At 36.4% G+C, this 25,395-nt stretch overlaps 1 protein-coding gene across 3 annotated transcripts in view; it reads left to right on the forward strand.

Moving 5' to 3' along the window:
* Window positions 1–25,395, forward strand: part of LOC133526777 (synaptic vesicle glycoprotein 2B) — a 61,464-nt gene that overhangs the window by 21,519 nt on the left and 14,550 nt on the right. Inside the window, exon 1 of one of the 3 annotated variants that reach the window (XM_061863521.1) lies at window positions 1,154–1,309. The exons of 1 other annotated variant lie outside the window; for it this stretch is intronic. The gene's annotated coding sequence lies outside the window, so the exon portion shown is untranslated. Of the gene's footprint in view, window positions 1–1,153; window positions 1,310–13,590; window positions 13,901–25,395 lie in introns of those variants that run through there. One more of the 3 variants, XM_061863522.1, reaches the window with a different exon arrangement.

Here is a 25,395-nt window from a genome sequence, read left to right on the forward strand (position 1 = left end):
GTGCAATAAAGATTAGAGTTATATAAATAAATAAATCAACGGGAAAATTAAGTTCACTTTGAACAAGTTTGAACATTCAAAAGTATCCACTATTCTCTAATACTTGTAATATAAATAGAGACGTCTCTATCAGTATCAATTATAAGTACTTACTGTTAAAGATATTTTTAAATGAAAACTGTAGAGATTTCTCTCTATCTTTTAAACTATCGGGAGGTGGAGTGATACTTTTGGGGCTATGTGATACCCGCTATTACTGACTGTACTATAAATATAGTGCGTAAATTAAATACGAGCGAATATTTAAACGACCTAAGAATTATTGAAATAAATATTGCTTATAAATACAATTAAAATATTAACTGTACAAAATAATTCGGCCCGTAATGTAATGCAACACGCAACACAAGTTACGATATACGAGCTTTTTATACGCTTGTTAGCTGTTACTATAAAAAGCGTATCTCGTAATGTTTGCAGTACACTGCTCGGTAAATTTTCGGGACCATGATTAAGTGTAACTTAAAAAAAACTTTTTTTTTTGAATACACGGATAAATTATATGTATATTGCGGCTGTAGCACAGTCGCATTTTTATCACTTGTCACTATGCCTGTCACGTTTTAGCAAGTATGTAAGTGCGAGGTTTGGTCTTGGTCTGGTCTACTTTATCGCTCGTATTAGATTTACACACTGTAGGTATCACAGTCCAATCGCGGACGTAACGTCTCGAATCGAACATAGTGACTACATCTGCAAATCAATACAGCATGTACTTCCCTAGTGGGTAAAGATTGAATATTTTTGTATAACTAAACAATGAAAACTGAAATTAATCACTAGGACGAGCACGATACAAAACTGCTTTTTAAACACACAGTTGTTAGTATCTGGAATTCATCGTTACACTGGTTTGCCTAACAACTCGACTCGTCAAGACCAGCAGAACCAACATGGCCATGTAAGAAGTCTCATTCATCACATTCGGAGATTAGTATTGTGACGAAATTGGACTTATAGGCTTAGACGGCCGGTTATAACGTCTTACCTCCACTCTACGCCTCACAGATCCCAGTTCAAACAGTATTTACATGTTTTTACGTAGTATTTGCTTAGGGATCTAGCTGACTGCCGCTGACAGATATAAATAGGGTGTCGCGGAGAGCCTCCGTCCGCACTCTCCTTAGAGTGTTCCCTTGTGAAACTTCAGTTTCAAGATTCGTGTTGTGATCAACACTGTTCATAGCCACTCCGGTGGCAGGAGCAACCAACCGACCGAAGACAGCCACTTTTACATCCCCTTTCATCGGTGAGTGTAGTCTATATGTGTAAATAAGTTCTTAGGTTTGACAGCAGAACGGGCCTTACGATGCTGCAACACCCTTTATGCAAGCAGAAGGATAGTAATTGAAGGTCGAACTTTTCATGTAAGACATTTTGAGACAGATTTTGCTATTGTTAAAAAAATAGCAGTTTAAGACTGATCCTAGGTGGGTGAATGGAAGCTGTAGATTTTCTCCCATCCAGTCATCATTTTGTACCAATCTTCACGGGTGTAGTTTTGTCAAGAAGTGTGTGTTACACCACAAGGCGACCAGCATTTCGTTATTTGCGTTTCGAATACGCCTAAAATATTGTTAAGTCAAGATACGTGATTGAGACAAAAGGAAAAAAAGGAAGGAAGGAAGGGGAGGAAGGAAGGAGGGAAAGGAATGAGGCTCAGGAAAATAAACCCAACGGCGGTTAAACCGCCACTGTCGATGCCGACTACGCGTACGCCTTCTAAAAACCCTTACAGAAAATGATAGAAGAGAGTATTCATAGCTGCTTTTTCTCATAATATTCGAGGTGTCGTCGTCCTATAGCCAAGTCAGATCTAATCATTACAGTCAGTGTAATTTTTTCCATACCTCAAAAGGAAAAAATCCTCCGTACTTTACGTCGACCTAGAATTATGAAATTTGGCTAGTAATATTGTCTTATACAAATACAGGGAAAAAACTGAAAACTATAAATTTGCACAAAATATTAAAAAAAAATTGTAGGGAACCCTTAGTGGGCGAGTCCGACTCGCACACGTCCGGTTTTTTCAGTAGGCCTACCTACCTATTTAGGTAGCTAAACAATAGAATTAGGTAATCACGTTAGAGTCTGTTCGGAAAGAGAAGAGTCGTGGAATGTATTGGCCTCCATACATTCCACGACTCTTCTCTTTCCGCACAGACTCTAATCGTAGGAAAAGAACAAAGGTCTGCTCTTAGGTCAGCCAGTGGGGCTAAGATGGTCGGATTTTTTATCATCTGTCATCATGCCTGTCACGTTGTAACAAGTGTGTAAGTGCGAAAGTGACGCATGACATGACAAGTGATAAAAAGTCCACCATGATATCACCGCACGGTGGCATTTGAAGCTCTGAAACAAGCATTTGCGAAATTTGAGAATGACCATCAAGGATATACTTAGTTTCTTGACAAGTGACTCGTGCTAATAAACGTCGCACGCGCAGCCCACATAGGCTTCCATTAACACGCGACACGTACCAGTCACTTGAATGACATTATACTTCGGTATCTTGTAGCATTTTTGTGACAATACCACGTAGTGGGTATGCTTGAGTTAAGAGTCCGTTGCAACTTCGGTTCTCCATACAAATGTAGTTACGCTCTCATTTTAAAACAACTGGCTACTTGCGTTTACTTACAATAGGATAAGGTGTATGCCTATAATTAGTTTGTGTATTTAGCTCCAGATACTATAGTTAAAACATACAACGAATTAAGTTTGTTCATACAAAACTTGTTTTTGCTCTATTTCGCTCTAAGCTGGAGTTATATATGTAAACTAATTACAGGCATAGATATACTTCATGTTTGTTGTATGTGCAAAGTTTCATTACAATCGAACACGTAGTTTTAAAATGATAACGAAACCCCGGTTGTATGGGAAAATGAAATTCGGCCTAGCTTAACTGCGGAATCTAAACTGTTTAAAAAAAGATGTTCATATATAATCGATCCATATTTGAAACGTTATTAGCTTTAACTAATAACTGAAATAAAGGGAAACACAGTTTCCTAAAAGTAAAATTTATTGGTGGTAAAAGGTAATAAGGGTATTGGGGGCGGTCCACTATGGCACCACTTGTAGCGTTCCAAAAGTTCTGACGAACGTTCCAAACGCCCGCTAAAGGAATGCTCGCGAATATATTGCATATCCCTACGTGAAGTATATTGAATGTTCGCGACTGGAGGCTGACTATAAACAAGTTTTATTATGCTTGTTATCATATCATGCCATGTTTGTACATTCGTCATTCTTATTTACCTAAGACTTACGCGCTCTACGCCCATAATCATGGCGCAGCTACTTGGCAATTCGTAAAGTATCTGACAATGACGTAGAGATGTGATATCATAAATAAACAAAAGATAAAATTCTTGGAAAACATTAAATAACACATACCCCTACTATACTGTATACATGCAAAAGTAACTCTAAGGAGACCGCCTGTTTTGTTTTTGTATTGTTTTCTGCATTGAGGAGTACCTACAATAAAGATTATTTGTATTAACTGTCTAATTGTAACCTCTTAATGTACCGAATATACCGTTGAACCGATTTAAATGAAAGACATGTATATAATTTAAGACGCGGGAAAGAACATTGGATAGGTTTTATAAAATCACTATCATCATCCAACGCAGATAATGTCGCGGGCAGACACTATATTTAAAATCTATCTATATTTATTTGTTATGTATACTGCAGATAAATCTTAATAATAAAAAAATAATAATAATTCAGCCTATTTACGTCCCACTGCTGGGCACAGGCCTCCTCTCATGTGTGAAAGGGCTCGGGCTATAGTCCCCACGCTAGCCCAGATAAATCTTAATCATAATAATTGAGTAAGAGGTTTTCCAAAGCCCTAGACCCTAGACTAGATTGAGCGGTACCTAACATAAGGCTTGCGGCTTCCAAACCTCGCTCGGTGCGTGTACACTAATGAGTTCCTTACCCTTAAGACGTATGCACAAAATGTCTTTTATTATTTTGGTGTCACTTGATTCACATAGCAAATAAGCATTGATTCTACCTACAGTAGAGCTAGATTATACGAATCCTAAATTATCTAAGCGCTGACTTGGTTAAACCGAACCCTCAATCATTCGAACTTTTTTCAAGTATTTTATACTCATTTTTGCTTGCGATTTCGTCTGCATGGAATCAGTAATTTGAGTAGCCTATTTTTGGAACGAAGTTCCTTATCGAACGGCCCTCTTTTGTTTAAATCTTTTTCGAGAATAAGTAGCCTAATTTCACCGACTTACATATCTTCTATAGCGGCGCAGTTGGCAAACAGCCCCTTAGAAACAGGTGGTAACAGCGACGATCCGAGTTCGATCCCCGAACGTGAATATTACTTTTTGTATGTTTTTTGCACTTTTTTATGCAATCTGCTTTTTATTGATTCCTCGACAAACTTCCTTATTTGAGAGTCAACTATAAAGCCTAGTTAAAGTGTATTGGCAATCGTTCAATCGGAGCATATGCTTACATCAACTATAAGGCGCTGCATAAATTACCTCAATTCCACCCTGCTTTTCACCCACTTAAGAGGCCGTTATCGATTTTAGCCGCAAAAATGTCAAATTGATAGATTTAGTCGATGAAATTGTACACCTTTTGTTAACTATGTATTAGAAATAACAAGTACTGATTTTTATTAGCACGTGTTGCATCTTTCATTTTAATTAATTATTTTTTTTAAACCGTCTCACTTATTTAGTAATGTATTTTTTCTGATGGACGTTTAGGTAAACGCGCGTCAAGCGCTGATTTTGTCGATCTTATTTAATATTTGAAAAAATTTCGTAAAGTTTGGACTGCTAAAAATGGTAATTTCGTATTACACATATCCTGTACTTCAACTTTAATACACTACATTTTTGTTATTATAAATTTGGAGTAGTGTAAATGAGAGTTAGACGAAATCAATTTTCTCCAGAAATTACTTCAAAACAAGTGACAATTTCTCTGAAAATCGACTTAATTTCAACGTAATTTTGATACTTAAACAATCCACAACATTTGCTGAAACTGTTCTTATATATCATTTTGTATAATTTACCACCATAATTTTTTGATCCCAAAGGGACCCAGTCTCATACGCGAGCGCCGCATACTCATAGTCGTTGAGCAACGGCGAGTATTTAATACAATCGAATCTTTGCTAATATGTATGTACAAACTACATTTACAATACCCATTGTTGACTCCAGTAGTTGACTTGACTGTCTGTCATGTAAAGTTGACATGTCAGTAGCCAGGTGTCATGTCATATCTTGCTATCAGTGAGCAAATATAACCCACTAGAGAATGTTTTGAAGCGTGTGTACTTCGGGCTAATATTGAAGTCACGATCAAGAAGAGTGACGCATCTTGACTGATCTTTGATACAACGGGGTTATTCGCTCCGTGCCTGATAGTGGCGCCGCGCTGGCGGGTATACGACATATTATATACTTGATAGTTGGCAGCTGTCAAACAATATGTACAGTCAGATGCAGAGAGAGTTGAACATGTTGTCCCATGGGTGTTCACATTTTTTCTACGCAGAGAGTTGTCATCGCCTGTGTTCCCCCATCCTGCACTTCGCACATAGCCAATACAAAACAAAGATTTAATCATTCTATAAGTTGTTGCACTTGAATATTTCAAATAGGGATGATCAAGAAAATCTAATTTAATTACAACTACAGTTGTGTCTATGCTAAGTATTAATTAAATTCTCTGCCAAAATAATTCATTAACCTCTCGCCTCGAATGATGGTCCTGCGAATTTCATGTGTGTGAAATAATAAAATAACCTCCATATTTTATATTCTTGATATTGTTAAGGGATAAATATATAATTAAATGAGATACTTTACTACAATTACCAACCGGTCGGTCTGCTTTACTTTATCCGCTTTATTCACTTGCAACAACATGGCTGAGAAAACCAGGACTAATAACTAAATGTCAGTTGTCACTTCTGAGTCTAGATAACTCGTAGAGAGAGCGGTTTCACAGGGCAACACGGAACTGCAATCACGAAAAATTAAGTTATAGTGTATTTAAACAAAAGTATTCTTATTTATTTATTTATAAACAACAAATATATACAACAATGTACAAATGACGGACTTAATGCCAAATGGCATTCTCTACCAGTCAACCATAGGGCCAAACAGAGACACTTACAATTGGTGCAGAGAGAGAAAATAAGTCAATGAATTAAAAAGAATAGCAAACTAATATACTTATAAACTACATATTTTTATCATATAAATACAAACACATCTTCACCCAAACCCAAATATTTCTGACATCTCAGAGAGATCCTGCGTTATGTTTTGCAGAGAAAGCGACCGTCAGTGGCTTTCTAATCTCATCATGTGTTAACATTAGGTTGGTAGGTCCTGGAAGTTCAAAACAAGCGACGGATACGTAACATTGATGCCTCATACTTTGTACTACACGAGTAACGAGTACTTAGCCTTTTGTTTCGAAATCGAATAGTCAGTAATAACTAAGTAAAAAATGGTTAATATTAAATTGTGTATAAATATTTTCTACAATGCTAATATCCAGGGATGAAAATGGAAACTACGTTTGTATGGAGAAACGGTCGTCTACTATACTCTTACGCAAGTGCGATAAAAAAATGTCTTAAAATCTTAATCATTATAATATCGATCGTTGTCAGTGCAGAGTCATTGTCCTTTTTATTTGTATCTGTTTTGATTCGAAGTAGTCGGTAATCAGCTTGTGGCGCCGGCGCAGCCTTCACCTTGACGACCGGTTGCCTTCGTCGGGATACACCTGCCTTCCAAATTATGTGTACAAACCTCTATAATAATACAGTGTGTAAATCCAATAACGGCGATAAATTAAACCAGATATAGAATTTATCCGCGTGATAATTAATTATGAAGTTATTTTTAAGTTACATTTAATTCTGACCCCGTAATCAATTTGTGAAAATTTACCGAGCAGCAATGTATTGGAAACATTACGAGACATAAACACTACAAGCGTTCACAGTGACTTTAAAAAGCTGGTATCTTGTAACTTGAGTGTTGCTTTACATTGCGGGCTGAATTATTTTGTATGGTTAATTTTTTCATTGTATTTCTAAGTAAAATTTATCTCAATATAGTTCTCAGGTCCTATGCTAACGACCGTTTAAATATTCGCCCGTATTGAATTTCCACACTGTATACATATACTTTATTTTTTTATTTATTGAATAAACAAACAAGTTACAGTCTAGAATTTAATACAAGACACATCGTAGGCAAAACCTTAAGGAGTTCAGAGAAAAAAGAACAATATATTAATATCTTATATCTAATAAATATGTAAAAAAAAACATTGTAGGACTCTTAGTATAAGTAGCTTGTAGATTTTAATAACTTTTTTATATGTTTACTATTTAAGTAATATACACGACCCACCCCGCATCGTTTTCGACGCAAAGTTGCCCATCACGCTTGCTGCGTTTCCTTGTTACAAAGTCAATTTGTGAAAATTAGTTTTGGTTAATTGTTCAATAAATATATTTCTGTTAAAAGCAGTTTGCCGTCGTACAATGGGGAAAGCTCCGAAGTTAAGTTTTTGAATTGGTACCATCATCACGTTTTTATCACCGCACCTCCCGCCAAAGGAGCGAAGCTCATCCCCACTTCTAAAATATTGTACATGGCACACTAAGAATAAGCGGGCATATCTCGCTCGTTTCTTCCTGGAGCGTGCAGAATGTGGAATGAGTTGCCTCCTGAGTTATTTTCTTTGCGTTACGACATGGGATTCTTCAAGAAGCGGGTATTTAAGGTTTTCAAGGGTCGGCAACGCTTAATTAAGTGGACCCTATGATGTTGCTTATGTCCATGGGCGGCGATGACCGCTTCCCATCAGGCGGCTCGTCCGCTCGTTTACTGACTATCTCATAAAAAAGTTTTGCGAAAAACTACTAGTTTTAGAATTGTGAAAGTTTTGACTGAACAATCGTACTGAAAACTTAACCTTACGAGTGTCCGGCAAGCTCGGCCGAATTAACATACAAACGGAGTTTCGTTCTCATTTTAAAACTACGTATTGGATTGTAATGAAACTTAGCACATACAATTACTTAAGGTATATCTAGTCCTGTTATTAGTTTATATAGCTCCAGTTTATAAAAAAAAATGAATGAAAATGAAAATATTTAATTCAGACACCAAGTATCCATATTTTTGTCTAAAAGACCGTGTTAGTAAAATAACAAGAAAAATCTTAAAAATAAAGTTAACATTAATGTTAGTGGAACACATAATGCTCATTGGATCTAACATGCATTGTCATCCAGTGAGTTATAAGAGGGCTATCCACCCTTTCCGCAATCACCCTCAGGAGAGTGTTGGTGCTGCCCCGCACGCGGTCCCACAGGGACGCCACCCTCTTACGCAGCACTGCGTGGAAACCGTCTGTGCTCCACTCAGCGAACATTGCTGACGCGCTGCAGCGCCAGGGCAGCCCCAATAAACCCCTGAAAGCGTTGTTGTACTGGACACGCAGAGCACTAAAGGTTTTTTGGGTGTAGTTGCTCCACAGGTTGCACGTGTACAGGTTTTGGCAGTAAAACAAACGAAAACAAGTTTTGTATGAAAAACTTAAATTCTTTATTTTTTTAACTATGGTATCTGAAGCTACATAAACTAATTACAGGGCTAGATATACCTTATCCTATTGTAAGTACAAAGTTCCATAGCAATGTAGCACAAGAAAATGTATTTCAACTAGTGATAATTCGTGTTAAAGAAAGCATTTACAAAACTAGTCTTAATGGGGAAACGTTTGAACTGTAAATGGTTTTACACACAACTCACAAGGTCAAAAATTCAAACCACTCGGACACTATGGTCTTTATGCGGTCATAAATAAGTACGGTCTACATAATTAGTTAGTTTTTTGGTGAATTCAACCCCTCCATATATAAATAGGTATTTATTCCTTAACTACTCTGCTCAACGGGAAAACCAGCACCGCTTATTTGCTCAAATCAAACAGTGACGTTAAATCGCGTGTTTTGGTAACGTGCTATATTGAAGTTGAAAACGAATGCGACCTCAGAGGGTTTAGCCAAGTTGCCAATCGTTTGCGCCGTAGCGAACGAATCGGTAATGTCTCATTATCACTCTTCCATATAAGTGCGATAGAGACATTAGCGTTTCGTTAGCTACGGCGCTTGGCATCTTTGATAGGCATCCAGTCCTCGCGAGGCCCCGCCTAGGCAAATTAGAGGACTCGTGCGATAACCTCAAGCTCCAAGTATAGCTGGCAACCGTGGAAATACCCCCTCAGTTGAACTGAGAAGAACTGCAGTGTTTACTGTAGTGATTACCTTATACCTTACCTTTTATAATGAAGCTGGGTTTGTTTGATTGATTTTTCCTGTAAGATGTTTAAATAGCTTGCGACAGTAGCATAGAATTCCCATTCCAGCCTTGTTCTTCGAAAAAGAAAAAATAATAAGTATAAGATTAGAAATATTTTATTCGTTAACTCCAACACAAAAAGACAGTTATATAAATAAGAAAAACAGGAATTTCAGCACGATGCTGGTGACCTCCGATGAGATCATCAGAATTAAATAAAGAAAAACAAAGAAAAATGTTCATAAGCGGGCTTAAGCATTTCTACACGCCAAAATTCATCAAATTTATTTAGCCTTGAAAAACACACATAAGTCACATAACATAGAGACAGTTAGGCAATTCGTCTTTCAATTAAATATTAATCGGTTGACCTGTACAAAACGGAAGCAAGTCCCTATAAGGCGTAGATTGGTGGACACCCGAGCAAGGTGAAGTGTTACTTTGGACACCGGAACTTGACATTTTCTGATAAGCTCTGCCCTTCGTGAGTTCATGACATCAGCACGCGTAATGAACAGGTTGGTTTTACCTTCAATATTATTTAAGATCAACGGACGTCCTCTATTAAATAATCATAATCGTTTATATATATATAGGTATTGCATTCATGTACGATATGTGTAATATGAACCCTGTCAGGGTGTAGTAAATTAATTTTTATATTAAGTAATAATATTAACATAGTAAATAGTTTATGTAAATAACAGAGGAAGGAATTTAGCACCCTCGTTGCTTGCTTGAAACATCACTCAAAGGTAAGTCCCGTTGTTAAAATACAAGATGCAATCGAAAACTTAACACGTAAAGAAGCTGTAAGTCTCACAGCCAAAAAAGTTTTGAAATCAAATGTAGCTTCCGAGTCGACCACGGGCGAGGCCTATTCCGATCAACGAAAAAAAAAACAAAAAAATTAAAATCTAAGTCAAGCAAGAAATCTTAATAGGTATTTGAAAACTGGGTGTAGCATGACAGCTATTTAATTTTAATCAATTCATCGGTTTGACTGATCAATTAATGTAAATCGCTGTCCTATTACCATACTTGTTATCATTTAAACAAATCATGACATAAATAAACTCAAGTATACACGCGCTTCTTGTGAATGTCTTTGTTGACACTACACTCGGACGAAAGTTTCAAACAAAGAGCTTAAAGATAAATATAAATAAATAAATATTATAGGACATTATTATACAAATTGACTAAGTCCCACAGTAAGCTCAATAAGGCTTGTGTTGAGGGTACTTAGACAGCGATATATATATTATATAAATATTTTATAAATACTTAAATACATAGAAAACACCCATGACTCAGGAACAAATATCCATGCTCATCACACAAATAAATGCCTTTACCAGGATTTGAACCCGGGACCATCAGCTTCGTAGGCAGGGTCACTCCCCACTAGGCCAAACCAGTCGTCAAGACCAACAGAGGTATGCAGAACAGAAAATTGGGAACAGCTTATGCGCCTGAAAAAGGGACAAGGTACATTCGTGATATTTTTAAATGAATAGACGACGAAATCCATTGCTCAGGTAACTTGTAAAATTTAAGAGTCAACCTTGGGTCCACGGATCATAAAAAAATCAGGAAGCAATAACACTCCAAAAAATAACCCGGTGATTCTTCTTGGTACTTACAATACATTATTTTCCTAAACTTTACTGGAAATTCCATAATTAAAAGTATACAGTCTGACGGTAAAAGCCCTAAATTGATATCATGTCCATCGTACTGGCTTCAGATATTTCCTGAGTGCTTAAGATATTAGGTAGCTAACTAGTGACATTAGCATTTGATCTAGAAAAAACTTGTACAGATTTATTAAAAAACTAGCTGTGCCCGCGGCTCCGCCCGCGTGGTATTCGGTCTGTGTCAGTAACCGGCTCATTCACCGCTAATTTCTCTGCCTCTCCCCTGGAGGTGGAACTTGAAGTTGACAGATGGATATGCTAGAGGACTGTAGTCTAGATAAAATATTTTACAATTAGGTACCACTTAATAAAACTACACTCCAAAATCAATTGTTATTTTTTTCAAATTCGTCCTTATTCAAATTTTTGACGTGATTTAAACGACATAAAGTAGTAGATGTATATCGGACAATACAGTTCCACTTTTGTATTTTTTTTTACGTCCTTGACTGTACCTATCCAAATTAGGTCCATGGAAAATATCATCCATATCGGTGCTCCAGACCAATCAGTCTAAGCATGAAATGATAATAATAATTAATATAATGATTTTTGTATTTTCTTTAACAAATCTAGCATTTACATTTAAAAAAGTGACATTTGATGAAGTTGAACTGCTGATGATGATCAGAATGGAACTCTTCAACGATACACAGTACACGTTTGGCGATTTGTCCTCTTCGCTGTGTTTGTTAAGTAAATTAGATTTTCAAGACAAATTTTTGTGAAGTTCGAGTTCTGACGATGGGGTCCATGAGGAATCGAGGGAACTCTTCAAATGTGAAAGGCATACATATAGTGATTTTTGTATTTTCATCAACAAATCAAGTATTTACATTTGTAGAAGTGACATTTGATGAAGTGGAAGTGTTCATGATGAACAGAATGGAACTCTTCAACGATGCATAGTTCACGTTTGGCAATTTGTTATCTGTGCATGTTTGTCAAGCAGTTAGGTTTTCAAGACACATTTTTATATTTCTATCCTATTTAGTTTTTTTAATAACTGGGAGAATCAACTTTTTAGCGTCACTCGTTGCCATGGTTACGATTAGTTGTCCAGGGGACAAAAGTTCATTTAAATTTTATAACCAATGTCCATAATGGGCCCCCTACTAAGCATGTTAATAGAACGGCATACAACGTCTCTTCAAACAAACTGTGCCACTGTTGTCCCTTGGACAACGGGACAGGATAACAAAACAAAAAAAGTTGATTCACCCAATTATCTGGTGCTTTATTTCATGCATGGTGTGAAATAATTTATCTTAAATACAGTCGAATACCCTATTGCGGGTATCTTACCAGTCAACCATAGGGAAAATCTGAAATGTGTCAAGGTGGGTGCAGTGACAAAATAAAACATGTTACCTCCTTTTCTACATAATTAGGCGTAGGACGCTGTCTTTTTAATTTAATTGTATAAAATCAAAAATCAACAACAATCGTTCTTTCACGGGTCTACCTCATTGATGTCGGTTTTTTTTCTTAAAAATTATTAGTTTACTTGATTACTAAATTTTTACTCAGTTTCCCAAAAAATGGCACTGTGCAATGTATGGCAATTAATTTACTGTCTTTTAATTTCGTTGTATTTTTACATCAACACAATTGAAATTGAATTGATATCCGTACCCCCCTCTTCTAACTTTAGAGTTAATTTGGCAAAATCCTTCCTCGGTTGCTTAATTTCAGCACCATATCTGTTAGTTTAGCAGGGTACTCGATACTCGTAGCACATATTTGTTGTAAAAGTTTGCACCTCCTTCCTAAGTAGCGCCATAAGATTTAGGTGCACACTTAACTTAATCGAGCGTAGTGGCTACCCCCCCTTCTAGGGGTTGAATTTTTATAACCTATAACTTGGCCGGGCATTTTCTCGACAGATTAGTAAAGTTTTCATCAAAATACGTGCAGCCGTTTTCACGTGATGCGAGGTCAAATAAACAGACAAACAGAGAAATAGACAAACAGACAAAAATTCTAAAAACTGTTGCAACGTGTTCTGTTAACGATTCTTAGTATCCCCAGCCTACTTTTTTTCGAATATCTTCCATGTACAGAATTTCGACCCCCTTCAGCTTTATTACATGTATAGATATAGATAGAGAGTGTAGTAAACATGTTCCTTGTAATTGAGCAGTGCAAATTTATCCGAACATTAATGTCAACATTAACGCTAATTTGTAGGTACATACGAACATACGTAATCGGATTCCGATAACATGGCCAGTAAAACAACACGTCCGTGTACCTACTTTGTTAACCAATAATAGCAAAAGCGCGGAACTAAAAAATAACAGTCTCAAAATGAGTTAATTAAAAAAACAATAGTGTTCAAGGTGGGGCGTTAGCGTTTGCAAAAGTTAGGTAAAACTAACCGCGCGCGGTTTCAATACTCACTCGCGCGCCGACTCTGAGCCGAGCACATACGCGTACACCTGCCACTCTAGTTCTTTTAAACTAAAGTTTTAAAAAGTTCTAAGATTACTAGGATTTATTTTTTAAGTGTTTGAAACTCGCAGGTTGTGTTAGGACAGCTCCATGCAAGTGTTAAGGACTAAGTGCAAAGAAATGCTTTCGCATAGTGTTAGTTGACGGGGTCCTTTGTAAACGAACATTTTCAACTTCAGCTGAACAAGTGAATATGCAATATAAAGGAACTTTGTGTTGAAAGTTATCCGCACCCCGAGACATACAGGAATTTGCAATATCTACCTCACTGCAATTTGCCACAAGGTAACGAATATAATTAGTATACTTACCTAATACTATACCTTAGAGGTGTTGATGAGTTTTACGTCAGCTGTAGAGAAAAGTGACCCCCGTGCATAGAAGTTTGTATGCGAAGGTGCTAAGCGAATAGTAATGCTGACAGACTGACAGTACATGTATAGATATGATAATTTTTTACTTTTAAAATATATTAAAATTGGCCGGCTCGTTACACCGACGAGAAGATTCTGACTTTTCGGAGATTTGTAAAGCCTTTTTCAACTTAGCAAACTATTGAAGTATGAGCAACACTGAACACCTGAAATTTTCCACGCGCTTTCGTTTCGGACTCGCATATGGATATGACTCAATTATTGACAAGGTGACGACCGGCTATGAAAGGACCGGGTATGGGAGGACGGTTATGTCTGTCAGTAGAGCCGCTAATTCCTTCAAACAAACACTAACTCACGCGCTTCATACCATAGGCGTAGACAGTTCAAGGGACAATCAGTTTATTAAGTTCCTATTTCAGCTAACTATTTTTTTTCGTAATGACCATCAATCTAGGTCACAGACCCAAAATACGTCGTGAATGATTTTTTTACTCCTGCTAGATCCTTGATTCTTTTCAAAAACGTGTGCGGTTATATATTTTGATTAAGCTTTGCTAAAGGAGGATATGTTGGAAGTATTTTTTTTTTTCGTTTAATGATTTTAGTTTTAACTTTTAATGCCATTTTGCATAATTAAGACGTTCAAGCAAGAAAAATCGTAAAAATTCTTCGTAAAGGTATGTAACTCAAAATCAAAATAAAAAAAAACAGCAATACGGAATACGAATACATGGCACTGAATCTAATTTGCGACATAACGAATATATAAATACCTAAATTAGAATTATCTGGGAGACCAAGCTTTGCTGGGAAAGCATAAAAACTCAAAAATGCTCGTTTTCCCAAAGATAAGACAATGCTCCATTTCCCAGAAAATAGATCAACTTTTCGCCTCCGAAAACCCTTATATAAAAATTTCATCAAAATCGTTAAAGCCGTTTCCGAGAACCCCGAAATATATAAATATACATAAGAATTGCTCGTTCAAAGGTAAAAGGTAAATTGAATGTGCGGCGCTCAAGAAGTGTCATATAATAGGTAATTCATTGGAGTCAGCTTAGTACCTAAACAGTTGTGTCGCCTAGAATATAAAAAGCGGTCAGATTTTCTGGCTTGTTTGCGGTCATACTCGTATTATTCACGTTAATGTTTGTAGTTAATTCTTAATAACAAATGTTTATTTGTTATTAAGAATTAACTACAGGCAGGCCCACCTAACTAGTTTCGAAAGGACATTTCTATACTCTCAACTTTCCTTTCTTTGTTCTATAAATGAAAGAAAGATCTCGACAGGTCGTTCTTAACGGGGCTAGAGCAATATTTGCATTGCGAGGCACATGACCAGCGATAACTCCTTCCTTCCGCACATCCATCACTCGCAGCCTCCGCAAGCCTTATTCGTACGCTGACGTTTCTTTGGGATTCTATTGGGTTTTGCGTCTCGTTTCCGTTTAAAATTAACCAATATTACTTATGTTGTGAAGCTCTTATAATTCACATTAGATTGAAATTGGGCATTTTAGAGTTACTATTGGGCATTTTAGAACTGCTGCAGTCAGTCGTAACAGTGTTACGTTTCATCGTGCAACAGTATAAAAACTGCGCTAAACGTACTTGATTGTTGGTGAAAAATAATTTAAATTGATTTTCAATACAAGTAGTTTGACAGATCGATACAAATTATGTTTGTAAAATTGTAGCATGTTTCTTATTAAATTATACATATTGGCTAAATTTTCACTCTTATTCACTACAATATACCTAAAATGTAAAAAAGTAAAATGCATTTACTTCAATGTAGGCATATTGTAATTTTGCCTATTTACTTTTTTTACACAAAGCGCGATTTTGTTTTTCTTGATATACGCTTAATATTGATTAATAAATAAGTTTGGGGCCATCATAAAAAACACGCCCAAATTCGAAAACTTTTTAACAATCTTTTCAACAATAAAGTGCAATTTTCAAAGTATAGATTTTAACGCGCGCGTAACTTTATTCGTAAAAAGCGTATTTCCATCTACTTGTGATGTTTTTCAAATTACAACTACTTTCCACATTGTTTTTATAGGATGTAAATGCAAGTAGATAAGCTTTTGGAAATGAAGTGAAAATATAACAAAGTCGTTTACTTATTTATCTACATGTTGGTAATAGAGTCATGTCCATAATTAGTGCAGTCATTATTCGCTTCGAATCAACCCATCAGTTAAGACCCATTTAAATTATGCAAGTTTCTTGTACAATTATTTTGTTGTAATATTAGTATTCAATTATTGCACTGAAGAGTTTACAAATGAGCAATAATAAAAAATAGAATTTAAGTATTGAATACAAACACTGACAGGAAATAATTGCTACCCTACTTTATTTACATTTTTTATGACATTATTGCACGAAAATAATTGCATGCAAGTCTCGACAAGTCGAAACCTTTAGTTGTATAAATATTACGTAAAAATGAGGAAGAACGTATTGAAATTTGGTTCTTCCAATTAGTTAAAATTTATATAAATAGAAGGCAACCATAAATGTTTATGGGATACAAAAAAATAATAACTATAAAAATCGTAAGGACTTTATTGTATAGAATGGGCAACAAAGTTGTATAATGTAAATGGGCCTTTATTAAGTGCAGAATACTCATAGCAATATTATCATCATCAAAGTCTGCACTAACTAGAATAAATAAATAAATTTAATGAACTAGAATGTCGATGTAAAGATTGGTGAACGTCCGCGCTTGATATTTAGCGCTTACGGTGTTGTTTTGGCTTATTAAATATTAAAATTTACTTAAATACTCATAGCAATGTTATTATTTTCAAAGTCTGCACTAGAATATACAAATAAATATCTATACATATAATAAAGCTGAAGGGGGTCGAAAGTCTGTACATGGAAGATATTCGAAAAAAAATAGGCTGGGGATACTAAGAATCGTTAACAGAACACGTTCCAACAGTTTTTAGAATTTTTGTCTGTTTGTCTGTTTATTTGACCTCGCATCACGTGAAAACGGCTGAACGGATTTTGATGCAAACTTTACTAATCTGTCGAGAAAATGCCCGGCCAAGTTATAGGCTATAAAAATTCAACCCCTAGAAGGGGGGGTAGCCACTACACTCGATTGAGTTAAGTTTGAAACTGAATCTTATGGCGCTACTTAGGAAGGAGGTGCATACTTTTACAACAAATATGTGCTACGAGTATCGAGTACCCTGCTAAACTAACAGATATGGTGCTGAAATTAAGCCACCGAGGAAGGATTTTGAAGGAATTAACTCTAAAGTTAGAAGAGGGGGGTACGGATATCAATTCAATTTCAATTGTGTTGATGTAATAATACAACGACATTAAACGACAGTAAATTAATTGTCATACATTGCACACTGAGTAAACATTTAGTAATCAAGTAAACTAATAATTTAAAAAAAAAAACCGACTTCAATTTTTTTCACATTTCACATTTGAAGAGTTCCTCGATTCCTCATGGACCCCATCGTCAGAACTCGAACTTGACAAAAATTTGTCTTGAAAATCTAATTTACTTAACAAACACAGCGAAGAGGACAAATCGCCAAACGTGTACTGTGTATCGTTGAAGAGTTCCATTCTGATCATCATCAGCAGTTCCACTTCATCAAATGTAACTTTTTTAAATGTAAATGCAAGATTTGTTAAAGAAAATACAAAAATCATTATATGTATGACTTTCATATTTGAAGAGTTCCCTCGATTCTCCTCCTTTTGAAATCTTGAAGTCGGTTAAAAATGAGTTTACTTATATAGTTAAGTAGTGGCAAAATCAACACACATATCAACACGCGTATAACTGCATAATTATTTAAAAAAATATTTTCTCCGTCATGAATTATACCTAATCGTAATTTTATCGTATCCATATTCATACGTATCGCCTCTTTTAAGCACTTAATAATGGCTACGAAGGTGGGTACCTACTATGAAAAAATAATTCTCTGATGTTTGCGGTGTAAATGTCAAACGATTTGGGACTCGCATTTTATAAGCGTTAAAATGCCATAAGAACTAAAAACTGAAAATGCCTTCCCGAAAAAAAGCGAACCTTTCACGAAAGTCTCGCAACGCATTGAGGTTACGAAACTAAAGCGACGATCGTGATTTTAGGCGTAGCCACAACTATATACCAGAGACGTTATGCAGGATCGTTCCATCCATTGAAAACCTCATTCGGAGCGTGTACGGAGACCTGAGCCATTCTTGGGTTTGTGAGTGATCCATACTCACGCCCATAGAGGAACGGTCCATGCTCACGCAGAAAAATGAGCAGGCGGAAATCGAAGGTGAACATGCAGTATATAATAAAATTCCATTAACACTGTCTTGGAAGAAGGCAATGTCACAACATAACTAAGGAACTCTACCGGGTGGTAGAGTTCCTTAGTTCCTTAGCTCATTGAGTGCTTCAGGACTCCCAGCACACACATTAACCCTGAAAGTTGGAGTTTCAATCATGCTTCTTCGGAATTTGTCGCCTCCGAAGTTATGCAACGGAACCCAGCTAAAAGTAGTGCAGCTGCAGCGAAACCTCATTGAGGTGCAGATCCTGACGGGGTGCGGCGCTGCAGAAGTCGTGTTCATCCCGCACATCCCCCTCATCCTGAGCAATTTCCCGTTCCACTTCAAGCGCCTACAGTTCTCCGTGAGCGTCTGCTTCGCCATGAACATCAACAAGTCGCAGAGGCAGACGCTGCGAGCCGCTGGCGTGGACCTGCGCACGGGCAGCTCTACGTGGCGTGCTCGCGCGTTACCAGTTGCACGGAGCTATTCGTGCTGATGCCCGCCGGGGAGACTCGCAATGTGGTGTACAAATAAATATTGTAAAATGTCAATGTTATGTAAATATACTATTACATACCTAATTATTAGTATATAACTGTAGATATAATTATATGTATACATTTAGTTGTGCATACATAAACATAACTGTAAACAAAATGTAAATACTCGGCCTCAAGTTTTTGATATCTACGAGTATTCTCCTTTCTTCTAATCCTACTTCTAACTAATAGGTATTACACCTAAATTCGATAGTGTTCGGAAGTAAGGATTTCTATGGGTATATTTCTTACCTTTTCATGCTTAGACTGATTGGTCTGGAGCACCGATTTGGATGATATTTTCCATGGACATGATTTGGATAGGTACAGTCTAGGACGTAAAAAAAAATACAAAAGTGGAACTGTATTGTCCGATATACATCTACTACTCTATGTCGTTTAAATCACGTCAAAAATTTGAATAAGGACAAATCTGAAAAAAATAACAATTGATTTTGGAGTGTAGTTTTATTAAGTGGTACCTAATTGTAAAATATTTTATCTAGACTACAGTCCTCTAGCGTATCCACCTGTCAACTTTACTTCAAGTTCCACCTCCAGGGGAGAGGCAGAGAAGTTAGCGGTGAATGAGCCGGTTACTGACACAGACCGAATACCACGCGAGCGGAGCCGCGGGCACAGCTAGTAATTAAATATAATTGTATTTTTTTTCTTATTTAATGCATGTTAATTATAAGATGTAATGTTTTGAAAAGATGTGTCCCGCCGAGTTTCTTGCCGGTCCATATTGGGATACCATTCTCCAATTGAGGGGGGATTTAAATCTTCTCGGGTCAGAGGTGTAGGGTTAGAGCCGGTGTAGCTTTATTTGACGTTCATAAGCGCATTGTAATATGGCTAATGGAATAATAAACTATCTTTATATTTTATCTTTATCTTTAAAAACTAGAATATGTTGATCTAAGGATTGGTGAACGTCCACGTATGACATTTACCTAATAGCGCTTTCGATGTTGTTTTGGCATCCATACTTATTAAAATTAATGGTAGGTATTTAATACACATACATATAATAGCATTAATAGCTTACTATTATTTTTACTTTATTATCCAAAAAGTCGAGTCAATATATATCTTATTGTTACTTTATAAGTTTCATCATAAATTATTGCTTTATTTTGTCCGTGTGGATGGTCTCAGAATTTTATAACCGAACATTTGTTCCTGGTATTCACTCGCGTACATTATAAAGTGCTCTGATGCTGTTTTGCCACTAGTATCATGCGTTCTATGGTACGAAATCGGGTCATGGTAGCTCTTTTGAATATATGTTCAATCAAGGTTTTGATTTACTAACGGACATTATAGGTCCGAGGTTAACTTTATTTAAATGCGGTTTTAATATTAAATAAATCTATTCTAAATATAAACAGGACAGTAGATATTGACGGCTTTTCAGACAATACTTACCTAATTTGGTAGTTTAAAATAATTAGCACTGGTCATACATTATTATAAATCGTTTTTTAAGCTCAATTATATTGTCTTTTATTAATTCATTAATATTAAGAGGCTCGCTGCAACATTTTCTATTCCATATATTTCCTTAAAAGTATTTTCTTCACTATAGGTATGCACATGCACAAAGCATATAACGATAAATAGCTAGGCATTGTTATTTAAAAGTCCGTAAATAAAATACCGTAATCAACCTAAAGCTTGGCTACAGTTTGTCTATAAGCATATCCTATAATAACTATAGGATATGCTTATAGAGAAACTGTAAAAATATGTTAATTATATAAGTATGTAGGTTATAATATATGGTAAAAATATAATGTAATACATACATACCCACTCCTACATATATTGAGCCAATATCTTGTTACATATTTTAGCGTAGATGCGTCAGATTTACGACTAAGACCATAGTATATCGACGAAGTCTATAAGCATAATTAAATATATGTCAGTCAAGATTTTAGTCAATCAACTAATGGTTTTAAAAATATAATCCACGTAGGTATTGATATATTATTATATTTTAAGTACATTTAGTTAACAAACTACGTAACTCATATTAACGCTCAATGAGGGGGGGAGGGGGGGTTAGGGTCGGCATCGCGCATGTAACTCCTCTGGAGTTGCAGGCGTACATAGGCTACGGAGACTGCTTACCATCAGGCAGGCCGTATGCTTGTTTGCCACCGACGTAGTATAAAAAAAAATTAAACTATATATTGCAAACTGTAAGAACACATACATCGCTTATGAATAACCACTAAAACGATCCAGCTGAACAACCACAGACGAACAATAAATTATTTTAATTTATTTCGTTTTATTACACATTATACAAACAATAACAACAAACTATAAACGGCGGACGTAATGCCTTAAGTCATTATTTACTAGTCAACCATCGGGAGTAATAAAAGAAACATTAATTACAGGCAAGTAACACAAACAGTATGAATCAACCGAAGGCAAATGAAGAGGACTTTGTCGTTCTAGCTTTTCCGGTAGAACCCGGAGCCTCAAATTGAGTCTCTGAGCCTTAGAGCCTTGAGGATCGCTCAGGATGTTGACGCATGCGAAATGAAGTGAAAGCCGTGCGTGAGATGCGCGCTGATCACCAATACAATCGGTAAGGTCGTGTCAAAACCAGTTCAAATCCATAACCAATTGTTAAATTAGTATCGACCTCCTGAGTGGCATTGTAACACAATAAAACAGCTTCTACTAGGAGAATTTTAGTGTCATCTCGTATATTTTTCTGAATACTGTAAATACTGCTGAAAATGAGGTTTTCTTACTATTGTGGAACAGTAAGAGCAGTCGTATATATAGCGTACGCTTTAGCTTTAATGAGTACACTTTCATAGGTTTTATAAAAAATGAAAGACTAAAAAAATAATTCAGCAAGCAATGTATTACTACTTTGTTTTATCAAGAAAGGTCGTATTAATGACTAATGACGCAACATCACGACTGTCACAAGTGATCACGATCTACAAAATAAGTATATTGCCGCTCGAAAATATTTCAAAAATTAATTACGCTGTTGGGGTTAAGAGTAAATCAAAATATTCCTTTAGAATTATTTCATACCACTAAAAGTTAAAACCTACGTCTCTTTAAGTTTGTGGTTATATCAAATGCACGAAGTATTTTCAAATAAAAGGTAGCAACTAGCAACCAACAAATTCACAATATTACTAATCGTTTCGACAAGTCGTTTTAAACTATTTTCGCTATTCCCATTGTTTCAAATCGGCGATGTGATGGACCTGACTGTGCTAAAACTGACCAAATAATTGGGAATAAACTGAAAACCTGACGTACATTTTGATACCTAAATGATGTCATTTAGTTATCATTTGCGCGTGCATTTCGCTCGTACGTGTTCGTACATGTATTGGTGCAAGCGAGACGCACGGGCGAATGATAGCAAAATGTTGATGATGAACTGTTTGATGTCAAAATGTAAGTTCGAATTGGCCTCCTAGTCTGTCACAGAAAATGCTGAGTCTATGCATTTTGTCACACTATTGTTCTTTTTTAGACTTAAGAAATTCCATGTTAATGATGTGCTTGTAATTGATGGTTCTTTGGTGTCAAACTTGTCTAGGTTGATGGTTTTTTTTATGTATATTCTTGTACAGCCGCCTTCAGATATCCGATATATCTGAAGGCGGCCAAGATGCTCAAAAATATTTACGAAATATCTAAACATACATTCGTCCTGATAATAGATGCTTTGTTCAGATATTTGTGAACAGCTTGGTCACTGCGATGTATCCGATGGCGACTGCACACACACATTAGTGTACGGGTGTCGTAATAAATCATTTATTATATTCAAATGTAGGTATCTAAATGCGCTCCTAACATAACTAATCCTGACCTTGATCTAGACCTGACCCCACTTTTATACACAGGCTTACTTTTGATCGGTCGTGCGCTGCCGTTTTCCAACGGTTCCCTGAAATAACGGTTCGTCTTGGCTTGGTTGGTGAGCTTCAAGGTCGTGTCAAAACAAGATCAAATTTGTTTAATCACAATCGGCCTCCGAACAGGCCCTGCCCTTTCAGTATGATTAATTGATTATGCTAAAGTTACTAAACATTACGCATGTTGATTATGGCATCAGTATGTAATAATGTTACGCCAGGTCTATTAAGCGTTTTCAGAATAGAGGATGGAGAACTTGTAAAATTGTAGTGCCAGTCCACTAAGATAGGCTGCTACGGCATATTTATTTTGCTCCCCCTCATATTTCTTCACTTGAGAAACAATTTAGTATTGAATGTTGAAATCTTCAACGTCGGTTGTTCCGTTGAATTTTTCCGATTCCATTTTACGTTACATATCACCCGGAATATATCCTCGCCGTGGCGTATATATATATATATTTTTCTCCTTTTATATCGGTTCTTCTCTTCTTTCGCTTGCTTGCTTGGCGTGCGGTATAAGGTCGGGGTTCTTCTAGCGTTCTCCTTCACGCTTTATGTAAAATGCAAAAATCTGGGGAAAATTCACGCTAATTCTAGCATCCTCCACTATGAAATGAGGAAAACGCCTATCTATAGGAGGATGATGAACACTCGTCGTAGTTTTCTGACTTTATATGTTTTTATATCATTCAGCTAGATCACAAATATCGACTTCTTTTAATGACTGCCGCCAACGGAATGCCCGCCTGTCGATCTTTATTCCTCTAGCAGGGCGATAGTTCTGAATTCAAATATATAATTGTTGCTGGTTACCCACCAAAAGACTGTCAAAGTTTCAAACCTTCACAGTACCTACACCCCTTTATTTAACGCCATATTGATAACACTTCAAAGCAGCACTTAGCAAGAATGTTACCAATTGTGTAGCAAAACTAATATCAGATTTAAATATTGATCTTATCGCTTGAAGTAGATTGAAAATAAAATTGATCGTATGCACCAAATTTTCCGGTTTTGCCAACCGAGATTTCACGCCACGCAATGCAACGCCATCATGATAAACGCATTCACAACCAGCGCGAACCACGTACCGCTTTCGTAGCCGATAATAGAATAGCAAAGAACCCGTCTAGCGGGTGGCTGGCATTGAATATGGTGCCACAGGTGTGTTAGTGGTTATAGTGAACTACAATAATAATTGTAGGTAGCCTACCTGTCAAATATGTCTTTAATATGATGTTAACCTCAAAATAGCAAAAAATTTATAAAACTAGTTCTAACATTTAATTTTTATGATGTATTTATATAATTATATATATATATCATAATCAAATCCCCTGCGCGGCGCTGTGGGGTTTTCCCTTGCGCTATGACATGGGGTTCTTCAAGAAGCAGGTATTTAGGGTTCTCAGAGTCTGGCAACGCGTAAGTGGCTCCTCCGATGTAGCTTATGTCCATGGGCGGCGATGACTGCTTCCCATCAGGCGGCTCGTCTGCTCGTTTGCTGACTATTACATATTCTGAAGGTTATGTATGAAACAGGACATGTAATATGTACAGTTCTAGTTTGCGTTACGTTTGTGTCAGTCGCGGGATGCTGTACACTTTATGCAAAACTTAATTACCCACGGCAATGCCAAGGACCATGGAAGACGTAATGATATCCTGTAACACAGCGTATTCATAGTAACGTTAATACACTAGTAATTATTCCTCGCACTTGCGTGGTTAAGCCCTATCCTATGCCAATAGGTCACGCACTTAGCTTAACAAATCGTTTGCTTAATTGGCAACGGAGATGCAAGCTTCAGAGGTTGCATGAATACCTAGCAGCCTATTTTTAATTATTTACTTTAGAACCGTATTAGTAAGGTATGTTTTGCTGTTGTTTACGACGGGTAGTTAGTATCGGTGATTATATTTAACGTAGTGCGGTTATGTCATAGTTTACACCGCGTTTAAAACTCGTTGGTCAGGCGTACGCAAAAACCGCAGGTCGCTGCCACAAGTACGAACATAAATTCCATTAGAAGGGCCACCTCAACTTAATAGTAGGTAGGTACAAAATAAAGAATAACACTATAACTATACACTATATAGAATTTTTCTTTACTATGATTGTTTTATTTTGTAATACGAACATTAAAATCTGTACCTATGATTTAGGAATAACAATAAATGAATTCGGCTTTTAATCATTGACCAAACATGAAGCGTTTCTAAGGCAAAAGTGCGATGTTAGCGCCCAGAAAATGGCTACTTCCCGCTCATAACAGGACCATTCAATGATAGGTACGAGAAGTATTCGCGTTGCTAACAGTTGTTAGGAGTGAAGACAATCGACTTACGCATAAATTTCACGATAACAACGCATCAATGAACGTATACGCACGAGTGTTTGTAAAGTTGCGGGACATTTTGTCGATAACAATGGATTCGGATGTGTCATCGTATTGTCATAGATCAAATGTACGAAGAGATTTATCGTCTGCTAGTGTGATTTAATAAATATCATTATTATTTAACCTATGCCTCTGGGTATTAAATATCACATAGTTAGTAATATAAAAAAAAAAAACGTTTATTCGAAAAGTTTTAATATAGGTACATAATAATGCTCATAC

Source organism: Cydia pomonella, chromosome 17 (genome assembly GCF_033807575.1).
Source record: "Cydia pomonella isolate Wapato2018A chromosome 17, ilCydPomo1, whole genome shotgun sequence".
Lineage (NCBI taxonomy): Eukaryota > Metazoa > Arthropoda > Insecta > Lepidoptera > Tortricidae > Cydia > Cydia pomonella.